The sequence below is a fragment of the Schistocerca cancellata genome, chromosome 9, assembly GCF_023864275.1.
Source record: "Schistocerca cancellata isolate TAMUIC-IGC-003103 chromosome 9, iqSchCanc2.1, whole genome shotgun sequence".
In the NCBI taxonomy this organism is placed as follows: Eukaryota; Metazoa; Arthropoda; class Insecta; order Orthoptera; family Acrididae; genus Schistocerca; species Schistocerca cancellata.
In genome coordinates, this window is record NC_064634.1 from 343,183,380 (window position 1) to 343,197,426 (window position 14,047).

At 42.5% G+C, this 14,047-nt stretch overlaps 1 long non-coding RNA gene across 1 annotated transcript in view; it reads left to right on the forward strand.

The window, feature by feature from the left end:
- Positions 1-14,047, forward strand: part of LOC126100922 (uncharacterized) — a 569,132-nt gene that overhangs the window by 343,451 nt on the left and 211,634 nt on the right. The window lies entirely within an intron of this gene.

Consider the following 14,047-nt stretch of genomic DNA (forward strand, 5'->3'; position numbering starts at 1 on the left):
TGCCCCTGGAAATGTCTTACAATTTAAAACCTGGTTCCTAAATCTCTGTCTTACCATTATATAATCTATCAGAATCCTGTCAGTATCTCCAGGCTTCTTCCATGTATACAAACTTCTTTTATGATTCTTGAACCAAGTGTTAGCTATGATTAAGTTGTGCTCTGTGCAAAATTCTATCAGGCGGCTTCCTCTTTTATTTCTTAGCCCCAATCCATATTCACCTACTACGTTTCCTTCTCTCCCTTTTCCTAGTACTGAATTCCAGTCATCCATGACTATTAAATTTTCGTCTCCCTACACTATCTGAATAATTTCTTTTTTTCATCATACATTTCTTTAATTTCTTCATCATCTGCAGAGCTAGGTGGCATACAAAATTGTACTACTGTAGTAGGCGTGGGCTTCGTGTCTATCTTGGCCACAATAATGTGTTCACTATGCTGTTTGTAGTAGCTTACCCACACTCCTATTTTTTATTCATTATTAAACCGACTGCTGCATTACCCGTATTTGATTTTGTATTTATAACCCTGTATTCGCCTGACCAAAAGTCTTGTTCCTCCTGCCACCGAACTTCACTAATTCCTACTATATCTAACTTTAACCTACCCATTTCCCTTTTTAAATTTTCTAACCTACCTGCTCGATTAAGGGATCTGACATTCCACGCTCCGATCCGTAGAACGCCAGTTTTCTTTCTCCTGATAACGACGTCCTCCTGAGTAGTCCCCGCCCGGAGATCCGAATGGGGGATTATTTTACCTCCGGAATATTTTACCCGAGAGGTCGCCATCATCATTTAACCATACAGTAAAGCTGCATGCTCTCGGGAAAAAGTGTCTAGCAGGAAAACGTGCTCCCAAGACTGTCGTGTTTTAAATTCCAGATGCAACTTTTCAGTCGATTCCTTAAATAACTGCAGGCGACTGTCTAAATATTCTTGTGAATGGGCATCGTCGAGATCCATGCCGGTCTTTGGTCCGAGCATCCAGCAAAATTGAGGAAAATATGTGTGATAAATGTGATACTATGTAGCTGCAAAGAACGGCTAAATGTTAATGGCCAGATGATGATAAATACATTCAAAGGAGCTGGTGACAACGTCAGCTCGTATCATCTGTTGAAAGTAAAGACCGCCAATTACAACACATGCATTACTTTTATTCCTAAGCGGATTACGATACTGGACACATCACTGTATTAAAGCTTGAGACGTTCACACCGGCGATGAGAATTATGCTTCTCGCTATGGGGCGGCGAGCAAATTCATGCTTTCCGTCAGCTTACGGCACTACTTTTCCTGTTCCTCGCCGGGGCACCCTGGTTAAATTCCAGCGCCATAGGCAGATGTTTTAATATGCTAACCTTTTATTTCGAAAGTCCATTTTTAAAAACAACTAAAGATCACATAAAATAATTCTACATAGTTTTCACAAATTACCTGGTAACTCACTTTTTTTTCCCAAAGCTCTGTCGTTGAAGGGTCACACAGAACTGCATTCACAGCAGTTAGTTGCGCCTGGCTGATAGGTAATAAATCAATACGTTAATGCATTGCTGGTACCGTGGGTTGTAGAGCAGAACGCGTACCTTCAGCTGCACACTCCAGCCACTCGCCGTCAGGTAGCTAGCGGAGTATTGATATAGATGTTCAGTAAAAATAGTCCGAAGAAATTTAATACATCTGTGGTCCCAATCATAAAATTGGCCATTGGTTTCAAGGTACATTCGTGGTAACAAACAGCCTGATGATAACGTTGTTTAGTGTGTGTGTGTGTGTGTGTGTGTGTGTGTGTGTGTGTGTGTGTGTGTGTGTGTTTGTTGCGCTCAAGAACGAAGTGACCAGCACCCAAACGTAATTAGTAGAAGCGAATGTCGTTAAAACGGAAGGAATTCCTTGTTTTAGACGGACTGGCTGATATCGCCTAGATACAATGCATGCTACACAACGATACGTCCTCGGTATACATGAAGAGCTTTTGGGATGTACGCTCTTCGTCAGCCAACTCTGCGCTCCCCGTCCGCCTGTGGAGGTAACTGCGTTAGGCCAGATGCCGTCGCTCCTGAATACGGCAGTGACGACGGCCGCTGTAATCAGAACCAACCTTGTTTCCTATGCGTGGGACCGGCGACAGAGTTTGTCGCGTGAAAACGTACGGGCAGAAACTGGCGAGCGAGTCTGCTGAGTCCTTAACGAATGCCCATAGTCTCGGGGCACAACTGAGCTACGACTGGCACTGCGAACAATTATTTCCAACGTTCAATCATCCAATAAATGGGAAAGTCTGTCTAGTCAAAAGTTTGCTCGAGTTTCCAACAGGTTTCATACGATGAAGGGAGAATTCATTTTCGACCGTCCTGCATAATCCTTTTTCCCCTTTCAATTTGCTCTTCGTTTGACTAAGTTTTACACAAAGTAATTTGGATTTTCATATAATCGTATTTTTAATAATTTTTTAGTCATTATTATATTAGGTTCAAATGGTTCAAATGGCTCTGAGCACTATGGGACTTAACATCTCAGGTCATCAGTCCCCTAGAACTACTTAAACCTAACTAACCTAAGGACATCACACACATCCATGCCTGAGGCAGGATTCGAACTTGCGATCGTAGTGGTCGCGCGATTCCAGACTGAAGCGCCTAGAACCGCTCGGCCACCAGCCGCCGGCTTATTATCTTAGGATTATGCATCAACATTTCATAATCCATGAGCATAAGGAAACAACTACTACAGTATTCATAGAATGAGGACTTTTATGCATTGTTAAATATTTACACGTCGCAAGAGACTTTATCAAAAAATGGTTCAAATGGCTCTGAGCACTATGGGACTCCACTGCTGTGGTCATAAGTCCCCTAGAACTTAGAACTACTTAAACCTAACTAACCAAAGGACATCACACACATCCATGCCCGAGGCAGGATTCGAACCTGCGACCGTAGCGGTCGTGCGGTTCCAGACTGTTGCGCCTTTAACCGCTCGGCCACTCCGGCCGGCAGACTTTATCAAAGGTACATTCACTGTCACTCTAAGTGGTAGAATTTCTGTGTCTCCTACTGCTTCTCATGCTTTCAAATATTCCTCTTCTAATCCATGGCCTTATTTATGATTCTGTACTTGATGCGTTCCCCTGTGATTTATTTACGGCAAAACATGACTACAAAGAAAAATCTCAAACAACAGTTTCGGCATCGTAGAGTGAGGTGGCTCAGTCGTTAGCACACTGGACTCGAATTCTGGAGTACGACGGTTCAAACCCACGTCCACCATCCTAAGTTGGGTTTTGCGTGATTTCCCCAAATCGCTTCAGGCCACACGAGGGGCAGTGCTGCGGTGTAGAGGTGGGGAGTGTAGAGGTAGAGACTCCGAAATTCTACAACCTGCGGCTGTGGGGCCCAAAAACAAACCGTTCAGTATATTGTATCTGAGACTAGCCTGTAAGAAAGTATCCAAAACCATTCAGTGAGTTCGTTAATGCTGCTTCTCTGCTACCAACTGTCTTCATTCACCAGATGCTGAACTCTGATTGAACGTAACTATTTTAATTAACAGTCCTAATTTTATAGTTTATATGTTCTCCTTTTCGGTATTACGCATTTGGTATAACACACTAATTTTCAGAATTTAAAGATACTCTCCAATACCAAAAAGAAAAGAAGTCGCACTATGAAGGAATTATCCGAAACTTTACATATGTACATGTGCAGAAAAACAAATGATTACAATTTCATAAAAATTGAATGAATCATTCAAGATAAAGAGCTTCACAAACTGAGCAAGTCAGTAAGGCCTTTGTCTGCCACTGGCCCTTGTGCAAGCACTTACTCCGCTTAGCACTGATAGGTTGTCCTCCTGAGGAATATCGTGCTAAATTTTGTCCACCTGTCGCGGTAGATAGTAAAATCCCGAAATTGGGGACCTGGCCCATATTGCTAAAAATGTTCTCAGTTGGAGTGGGATCCGGCCACCGTGCTGGCCAAGGCAGGATTTGGCAAGCACGAAGACAAGCAGCAGGAACTCTCGCTGTGTGCGGACGGGCATTATCTTGCTGAAATGTGAGCCCAGCATGGCTTACCATGAAAGAGAACAAAACTGGGGACGGAAGGGGCCCTGCTATGAAACAGAATGATACCTCAGACCATCACCCTTGGATCTCAGGCCTTAAGGTGACGCCAGTGAGGTTGCTACCCCACCTCTGTACGGGGCGTCTCCAGATATGTCTTGCCTGTTCATAGTGACCCATTTGAAGTGGGACTCATCAGTGAAAACAGTTTTATTGTCAGTGACATTCCAGGCCGAATACTACTCTGGAGACGCTCTAGACAGCGTTGGGATGACAAATTAACTGTCACCTACCATATGGTCCTTCAACAAATAGTCATGGCCTGAGGTGCCGTCACTTTTCATAAGACGACCTCTGTGGTTGTCATCCGCAGCATCCTTCCACCACAGCCATACATCGGTGATATTTCATGACCCGTTTTCTCGCCCATCATCGCAAGCCATCCTGGGCTTATATTTCAGCAAGTTAATACGCGCCTTCGATAGCGAGACTTGCTACTGCTTGTATTCGTGTTAGCCAAACCCTGCCTTGGCCAGCAAGGTACCCAAATCTCGCCCCAACTGAGAACATTTGGAGCTATATGGGCAGGGCCTCCAACCAGCTTGGGCTTTTGACAATCTAAAGCACCAGTTGGACAGAATGTGGCACAATATCACCCAGGAGGACATCCAACAACACTTTCAATCAGCACTATCAATCAACACTATCAACACTGCTAGCATAAGGGGCAGGGGTTGACCAACGAGTAATTGACATAGTAAATTTGTGATGCACTTTCTCTTGAATAGCTTTTTTATGTCCATCCTTTTAGCAGGAGGTCTCTGGCACGACGGCCGTTTACTATCGTGACAAAAAATAAAAACATCTACAGCCGTTCTTTTTATTTTATTTTGTCGCTACCAGTTTCAACTCTTCATTGCGTCATCTTCAGGCTGTTTTGATGCGGTACTGGTTGATACAATCCCCATGCACAACCCATCAGTTTCCAGCATTACTGGATTCTCAGATAATGTGTCAGCACTCCAACCATCAACTGCAAACTCTTGAATAAGTTTTTCTGAAACTATAATCATTTGTTTGTCTGTATACATATATCAGAACTACCGATTTCCGTCCCATTCGGATGATTCCTTCGTAGTATGTAGTTTTTGTGCGAGTGTGTTTTACCTTCTGCCTAAATCCTTAAATGTGAAATTGAAAACTATATGTGTATCGTAGCTGGCCAGTGTGGCCTAGCGGTTCTAGGCACTACCACTACGGTCGCAGGTTCGAATCCTGCCTGGGGCATGGATGTGTGTGATGTCCTTAGGTTGGTTAGATTTACGTAGTTCTAAGTTCTAGGGGACTGATGACCTCAGACGTTAAGTCCCATAGTGCTCAGAGTAATTTGAACCATTTTTGTGTTTCTTAATATTTGCTGTCGTCGCCATACGATAAACAAATAAATAATAAACGGCCTCTGACCCTTAAATTGCAGTCTAGATTCTGTTTAAGCTGTATATACCCATCTCTCCTTGTGTTTCGTCCCTGGCAACTTCAAACTTCCAAAACAAAAAAATTGATCCGTCGGTATAAAAAGATTTTCTAGATTTACATATTCTGTAATTATAGGTTTGACTTTTTTCAATCTATATGCTATGATACGTCACGGAGACCAAAACTAGAAGAGACAAACCAATAGGTCATGTTGAGTGTAAGATCGTTGAGATGAGAAAATAAGCTCAAAATATAAAAAGCTGCCGGCCGGGTTGATCGAGCGGTTCTAGACGCTTCAGTCTGGAACCGCGCGACCGTTACGGTCGCTGGTTCGAATCCTGCCTCGGACTTGGATGTGTGTGATGACCTTAGGTTCGTTAGGTTTAAGTAGTTCTAAGTTCTAGGGGACTAATGACCGATAGTGCTCAGAGCCATTTGAACCATTTAGAAAAAGCTGGGGGACTAATGACCGATAGTGCTCAGAGCCATTTGAACCATTTAGAAAAAGCTGGGGTGCAGCAACGACGTATATAAGTATCATTGGGTAAACTGAGCAAATGTAGATTACCTCGACTGCACGCTACAGTTGCATTTGAATTTGAGCTTCGTCTGAAATGTGATATGCTCAGTCCATTAGAAGTTACTCGTTCCCACACGGTTGCCTTTGCATGACTTATAGACGGCTGAAGTTAAGAAGCCGACTAAAATATTTAAGACCGTCAGTCCCTATCTCCTCGGTTTCTTTAAGGATCACCTTCAGAGGTGCTTCACCCGAATGAAGGAGCAGAGATATCTCCCTGAAGCTTTGGTTCCCATCTGAATCATTAATGCACACGCCGCGGCAACACCGGCAGATGCCATCGAGTGCACCAGACGGAGTCTGTCGGCCGTAATCCGCCGACAGCAAGTTTTCCGAGGAAGCAGAGAAAGCACGTGGAAGAGGCAGCGGCCACGCCACGCCACGCTGCCGGAATGCGGTGGGGAGTAAACTGCTTTAGGCGGACTTCCGAGTAAACCGAGAGATGGCGCCGGGATGCCCTGCAGAGAGAGTCCGTGGCATTCACAGGAGCAAGCGGGACGCTGCTAACAGGGCCTCTGATGTTTTAATAACGTAAGCACGACACGGCGGTCGCGCTGCCTCAAAGCAAAGGCGAACAGCGGCCTTTGTTGGGGCGTATGGCCACCTTGTGCCAGCCCGTACACAACACCGCATGACAGAATCCGTAAAATTATGGTGGAAAGAGGCGAGTGGGTGGTATTTCAGCACCTTCACAGACGCGGCTTATCCAAACTGTCACTACTTTCCAGGCTGTGTGAGAGTTTGTAGTGGTCAGCGATACCAAAATGTCACTACCTTTTATGACTGCGCGATGAAGATGTTTGTAGTGGTCTGCAACAAATACGACAGTAGCTTCCACCTGATGTATCACCGCCAAGTTCAAATGGTTCAAATAGCTTGAGCACTATGGGACTTAACATCTAAGGACATCAGTCCCCTAGAACTTAGAACTACTTAAACCTAAATAAGGACATCACACACATCCATGCCGAGGCAGGATTCGAACCTGCGACCGTAGCGGTCGCGCGGTTCCATGCTGAAGCCACCGCCAAGTAGCATACCTCGACGGACCTTGGACTGTACACAGAAAGAACCACTACAGTGCAGTAGATTATAGTGTAGTACAATAGAGTACAGTATAGTACAGTGCAGTACAGAAGATGAAAGAAAGAAATACGTAATGAGACGAACAGAAATGACACTTTTATTCAAAGACAATAATTACACTGAAGTAACCGCGACTTCTGATGGTCCACTGGACATTATAAAAGGTGGGGCATGATTCTTAATAGGATGATCACTACGGAGAGCAATGCTTGCTTTGCAACCTCCTTCCATGCTGACCAAAATGTTGGTAACGAGTTCTTGTAGAATAGTGTTCCATTCCCTGCACCAGGGTGGTTGCCTGCTATTGGATGGTTGTTGTTGCATGTGTATATGCTGCAGTGCGTCTCCCCAGTGCACCCTGGACGTGGTTGATGATATTTAAACCGATGGAACGTGGCGGCCAGTCCATTCCAAGAACTGTCCACCTGCTCTGTTCGATGAGGTTGTGCACCGTCATACACGGAAATAAAGGCAGGGGCGAATGCACCGCTGTTGAGATACACATGTGGTAGAAGTACATTGTCACAACAGCGTTGACTGGTGAGTGTGCATTGTTCAAGGATATGGAGATCGGTGCACCCAGTCAACACTATGCCTCTCCATACCATAACAGCTAGATAACCATTGTGGGGTCTTCCCCACTCGTCTCGTGTAGGGTGTCTAAAGGATGCGGCGTTGTCAGAATGCTATACAACAATTCAAGCAAATAACATCAGTAGTTTTATTTCAATAAGCAGATTGAAAATACTTAACTCTGAAATAACAAGGGTGTGTCAAGCGATGGGCGACATGCAAACAGAAGTGTTCTCCCCTATAGACAATGTCCAAACAAGCATTGGACATGGATAATTAGTCTCGTAGCACTCTCTACTAGGCCGTGCTAATAATCTGCCAATACAGTCCACTAATGTCCGGATGAGATTGGTGGGAGAGGCCCTTATATTCACTTCTTGCAGAGGTCGTTCCTTTCATGGCACAGTCCTTGTCAGAGGGCTGTTGGCTGCGACGTCACCTCACCTACCTCTCTGGTCTCGCTATTTTCCTCTTCGTTCGGGCGCTTTTAGTTAGGCCAGTACAACCAAATCGTTCGTGCTTGACAATGTTGTACGTATCAGAGTGCATGGGGAGAAGGGGGGGGGGCACCCGTGCACCCGTGCACCCAGTAACATAGTCGAACATGGTCGTTTTGGTGGTTCATGTTTATGGTGTGGAGCCTGCTGACCTCCAGATCATTAAGCACGTACAATGTCCTCCCGTTTTTAATGTCCACGAGACAATCACGAATCGTGGTCACTTCAGTTTGATTGAGGTTGGATTCCATTGGCAACCAACTGTACAATAACAGCAATATTAATATTGCTAACAAGAAAAATTGATAGTGTCGATCTCAAGACGACTCTGCCAATATTCTTGTGTACCGTTCAGTTTAATTATTGTCTTTGAATAAAAGTGTCATTTCCATTCGTTCCGTTCTTTTAGTTGCCTCCTGTACCATACTGTAGCAGTTCTTACGTGTGGTCAAAGTTCCATCGAGGCATGTTACTTGGTAATGACACAAAAAGCGGAAGTTAGTTTAATCCTTCAGTTTTGTACAGCAGTGTATTTTCTGGTTATGAAATTATAAGACATTTATGTTCAAAGTGAAGTTTGTATGTTGATTTCGTACCATTTACGTAGTACACGACCTTTATTCGTGTACTACCTTATTTGGAAACGAACTTAACAATCAGTGTTAAATGTAGTGTAATTCCCAAAATGCATATATTATAACGTTTACTCATTTCTTGTTGCTTAATTTCCCTTCCCAGATGAATCGGTGACACCCAAAATTTGTAACGCTGAAATGCGTGCAGTATTATTCTCAGCTGTGTAGGTGACTCCTACAATTGTTCTTCCTTCGTGATGTAAACCACCTTTCACATGCATTTTATTTTCCTTTTGATATAAAATATATAGCTGACATTCCTGATATGACAATTCTGATACGACTTTGTAACAGGTATTGTGCGTATTGTAACTGAGACATGCATTTCTGAAAGTATCCTCTCCCTCCTTATTTTCCATCTCACATTTATCTAAATTAATATGAATTCATAGGTTCTAATACTATATGCTCTAAATACTTATATTATTCATGATATTGGTCAACATCTATGATCCTACATAGATTCTTACACAGATTGTATTATTCTCACTATATAGAGGTGTGGTTCACTTCCGTCATTAAATTTGTGCTCTCTGACGATGTCACTAATGTTGCAGCTAATATATTTTGGAAATCTGACGTTTAATTATTACAATTCTGTATGCCAGTGAACTATACACTATTATGATACACATGTATTGTGTCTTTGATTTTGCTGTGGGATACAACAGCTGACTGGACTTCCGTCTGCTTATGGATGTAACGAGTGTATAAGTTGAGATTAATATATGACAAAACGTGATTCTTCGATGAGTGGATACCAGTTTCATCCCTAAGCTGTACTGGAAGTTATTGTTTCAAATTTTTTTAGAATTTGTCTGTTCGTATCCGATACAGACCATGCCAATTCTGATGTGTGTTACCATATGTGGTCCGATACTTACATGAAACATTTTCTACGGCTTGTTTCATTGAGATAACATTTATGTGGGTACTAGATACTACCATATATCAAATCCACGACTTTGCTATTTATTATGTTTTTAAGATTGTTTGGATTTGTTACACAAGTAATGTGTTTTGCTCTTCCGTGCTTGGGACGTTTTTGAAGGAGTTTGATAGTGCCTTCACAGTCGCAACTGGCCAATAGCAACAAACAAATGGAAAATTTTACAGCCCACAACGGAAAATCTTTTCTTTCGAAAAACATATAGCGAGGCTGTGGACTCGGATATAAACAAGACTGTTCGTAGCGTTGTTATCGAAAAAGAAATAGTTCAATTAGTCACATAGCACTCCGACAAAGAATATTTATTTATTCCGTATTTGTACAAGTCAGCTAAATATGCTTCTCGTGGGACCGCTTCTAGGTACATTACAGCTGAGGCCAAAATGTTTAATTGAAAACACATTAAAATAAGCTCCCCCAATAATAATGCAGAACATTGAACCAAATCTTCTGTGGATACACTTATCTTGTGGTCGTTGTTTATTCAGGTAGGAAATCCCCTAATCATATTTTTCTTCTTAATGTTAACTTCATAAGTAACTAACAAAAAATTTAAGTAGTGTTTGTTTGTTGTTGTTCAATACGAAAACATTACCACAGGTGAAGTGCACTGAAATACTTCCATGCATCAGAATTCCTACAACCACACTAGGTCAAAACAGTACAGCGCCATCTCGAAAACTAAGCACGTCTATTGTTGTCAAATCATCTCTACCTGCTACGCTTATCGAACGAAGAATCTCAATACAGCTGCCACCTTCAGCAGAGGATGCCTTTATTCTCATAGTTTATGACGTCGTTATCATTGCGTCAGACAAGCACTACATTAGGATTCCGACGTATCTTGTGAATCAAATTAAATTTCATGTTTTTAAAACTGCTGATGGTCAATTACACTAATAATTCAGTGCATTCAAACTGTCACTTCTGTTCATATACAAATCGTTTGTATTACATTTATTGATCGGAGTGGAAACAGGGGGTGGAAGTAAAAAAAAAATTTGCAAAGGGAACTCTCTAGAAAAGTGGCAGAGTAATATATCAAACAGAATGTTCTTGTGAGGCATCCCAAAGGATTTAATTTGATCAGAGCATTAGAAAACTATAACCGAATTTCGTTTAGCCAGAAGCTTATCAAAGTTATCGATATATCTTTATCGATATTTCAGCAAACTAAAAGTACTTCACAAATCTTCATGTATGAAATTGTTGCTATAAGATCGAGGTACTTTAAATTCGAGCATCGATTCAAGTAACTTAATTATTTCAGAGCTTTTCTGAAAGGTGTGAAACTTAATATGAGCAGTACTGCCGTATTAGGCTTTGTAGTTCATGGCAGGTATATCCCATAACAGTCGTGATGTTACTGCGAATAAGAGGCGCTTCTTAATTCCAGCCGAAAGATGGGTATAATTTCTAAAACAAACCATGTACGAAATGTTGAACTATACGAAGAAAGCTGACAAAGCGAACAGAATTAGAAAGATCGATATGGAAAGGGAAATTTAAATTAAAATAATTTTATGCAGTGACCGAAAGTGTCTTATTATGTTACATTACAGACAGCTTTGTTACTGTATTGTTTTGTATTGTATGGAACTGGGGACCTAGAAGCGACGGAGAGGCTTCGTCCCCGCCGTAGCCCACAGTGGTCCACAACCCCACAACAGGCTACAGCAGTCCACTCACACCACCGCCGACCCACTCCGAACCCGGGGTTATTGTTCGGTTCGGCCCTCTGTGGAACCCATCGGGAACGTCTCACATCGGACGAGTGTAACCCCAATGTTTGCGTGGCAGAGTAATTATGGTGTACGTGTACATGGAGATAGTGTTTACGGAGTAAGGGAAACCAACCCGCATTCGCCGAGACAGATGGAAAAGCGCCTTAAAAACCATCCACAGACTGGCCGCCACACCGGACCTCGACACTAATCCGCGGGGTGGATTCGTGGCGGGGACCGGCACGCCTTCCCGCCGGGAAAGCAGTGCGTTAGACCGCACGGCTAACCGGGCATCCGCATTAAACGTAACTTACAATATCTAGCGACTTGAGTATAGTGGTCCGCCACAGCTGCGCTTCAAGTGCAAAGATTATCTTTGTCTGTTGATTTATAACAGTTACTTGAAAACTTATTTCGCCCGTAGTTTGATAAGCCTATGTTTCTGCAATGTTATGAATTTAGATTTATCTACTGTATGCCTGCTAAAGAAAATCTCAGCATCCTTTTCGCCATGACGTATAGCCTATAAAATATCGCTTCCGTGCATCCAGTATTCCAAAGATAGCATTATCACGTTTAATTTGATCTTCAAGTCTAAAAAATCGACTTCACTTAATCCAGAATATACTCCACTCAGACTCCATTCGTAACAATTATCTTCATATAAACTTTTCGACTGAACACTTCAAAATTAACAACTTCACTTTTTATCCACTTTATTACAGTGAAATCATACAGTTATAAATAGCCACATACCAAACATTAACAACGTGGATGAGTGAGTTTGCACCCATTCGTGACTAAAGCTGAACATGAACTCTCTCGATCTTTACAGTATCAATTCCATACAAAACCTTTTTCAGTTTTTAACCTTCTTATTTTTTCCATTATTACGGAGAGGTTGGGCGAGTCGCTTCGGGACGTCTGCTTTGGCACTCTATCGTCGTTGTCACGCTTCTCATGGCCGGTAACTCTGTGTGAGTACGGGAAAACCTTTCCTACCGTCACAGGCACCCCCCCCCCCCCCCCCCCGCTCGTATCATGAAACAGAAATAAACACATTTCTTCCAGTATTACAGTTGTAGCAAAAAAATATAAAATTCATTTTAGCATATCTAAATAGTATAACAAACTTACAGCTACTTATATTCTGTGTGTCACGTGGCGGGGACAAATGGATGGTGCAGCTCTCCTAACACGGTATCATCACAGTTACCTTCGTTTATTTGTAGCGTCGACAGTGAAGCACGGATCAGGTGGTGCTAATATATGGTAGGGATTTTCGTCCTTACGGCGTTTTCCTCTTATGGCGCTTAAGAAAATACTAAATGCAGAGGAATATTAATACTACATCCACTAGACGAACACTTTGCGAACGGTGGTTGATTGTATCAGCACGACAATGCCTCAGTGAGGCAATGTTTTGTAGACCATAACATTCCAGGAATACTGCGTCCTTCCCAGTCTCTGCTTGAATCCAATGGAACACCTTTCGGACGTGTTAAAAAGTCAACGAATTTCCCGAGTTCGAGTCTTGATCCGGCACACAGTTTTAACCTGTCAAGGACTTTAATTCTTCACGTCTACATATTCGCAGCCCTGTGCCTCTTGATTGCTCCGAATTGTAGTGGTGTGTAACGGAACTATGTCGGTGCATGAAATACAGCGTGCTGCAATAGAGTTTATTTTAAGAATTCATTCACACATGGCGCACCCTATCCTTCAACACGACAGTGCCAGTCCAAGCCGTGCGATGAGACAACTGCATCAGTCCCATCCTTGCGTTCACCGTCATCAATCGTCCTCCATACAGACCCAAATGGGCCAAATTCAATTTATCTGTTTCCTAAACTTAAAGAACACATTCGAGAACTTCACATTGCTAGTGATGAAGTGGTGCAAGCAGAGGTGACGTTGAGGCTCCGAGAAAAAAGTCAAATATTCTACAGTGATGCTGTCGACAAACCGACGTGTTGATGGGAGAAATGTGTTCATCACCAGGGCGACTATGTTGAGAAATAAATATGTAGATATGGAGAGTAAAGAAGAAATGTGATAACAACGTTCGTTTTACTTAAATATCTTCAAAGTTTTTTCAGAGTAATAATTCTCAGGCATTACTTTTCTTATATAAACGGGGCAAAGACTGATACAGAACCATTCTAGAAAAGACAAAGACCGCAAATGGAAAAAAATCCGCTAACATAAGCGTCACTTTGACAAAGGAAAGATTGTTACGGCCAGTTTCCTGGGAATTATCATGTCGAAAACGGCGAACCTGGTCGACTGTTAACGCGTTAGTGTTGTCATAACCTGTGGAAAGTGGTTAAGGTTGGTGAAACCACTAGTAGCAATTACGTAACGTTACACTGTGTAATCACACTTTGGGAAACTGATTAATATCGTGACTCAACTTGGAAATCTGAAGCATTTTATTCACGTGTCTTCATTATAAACGCT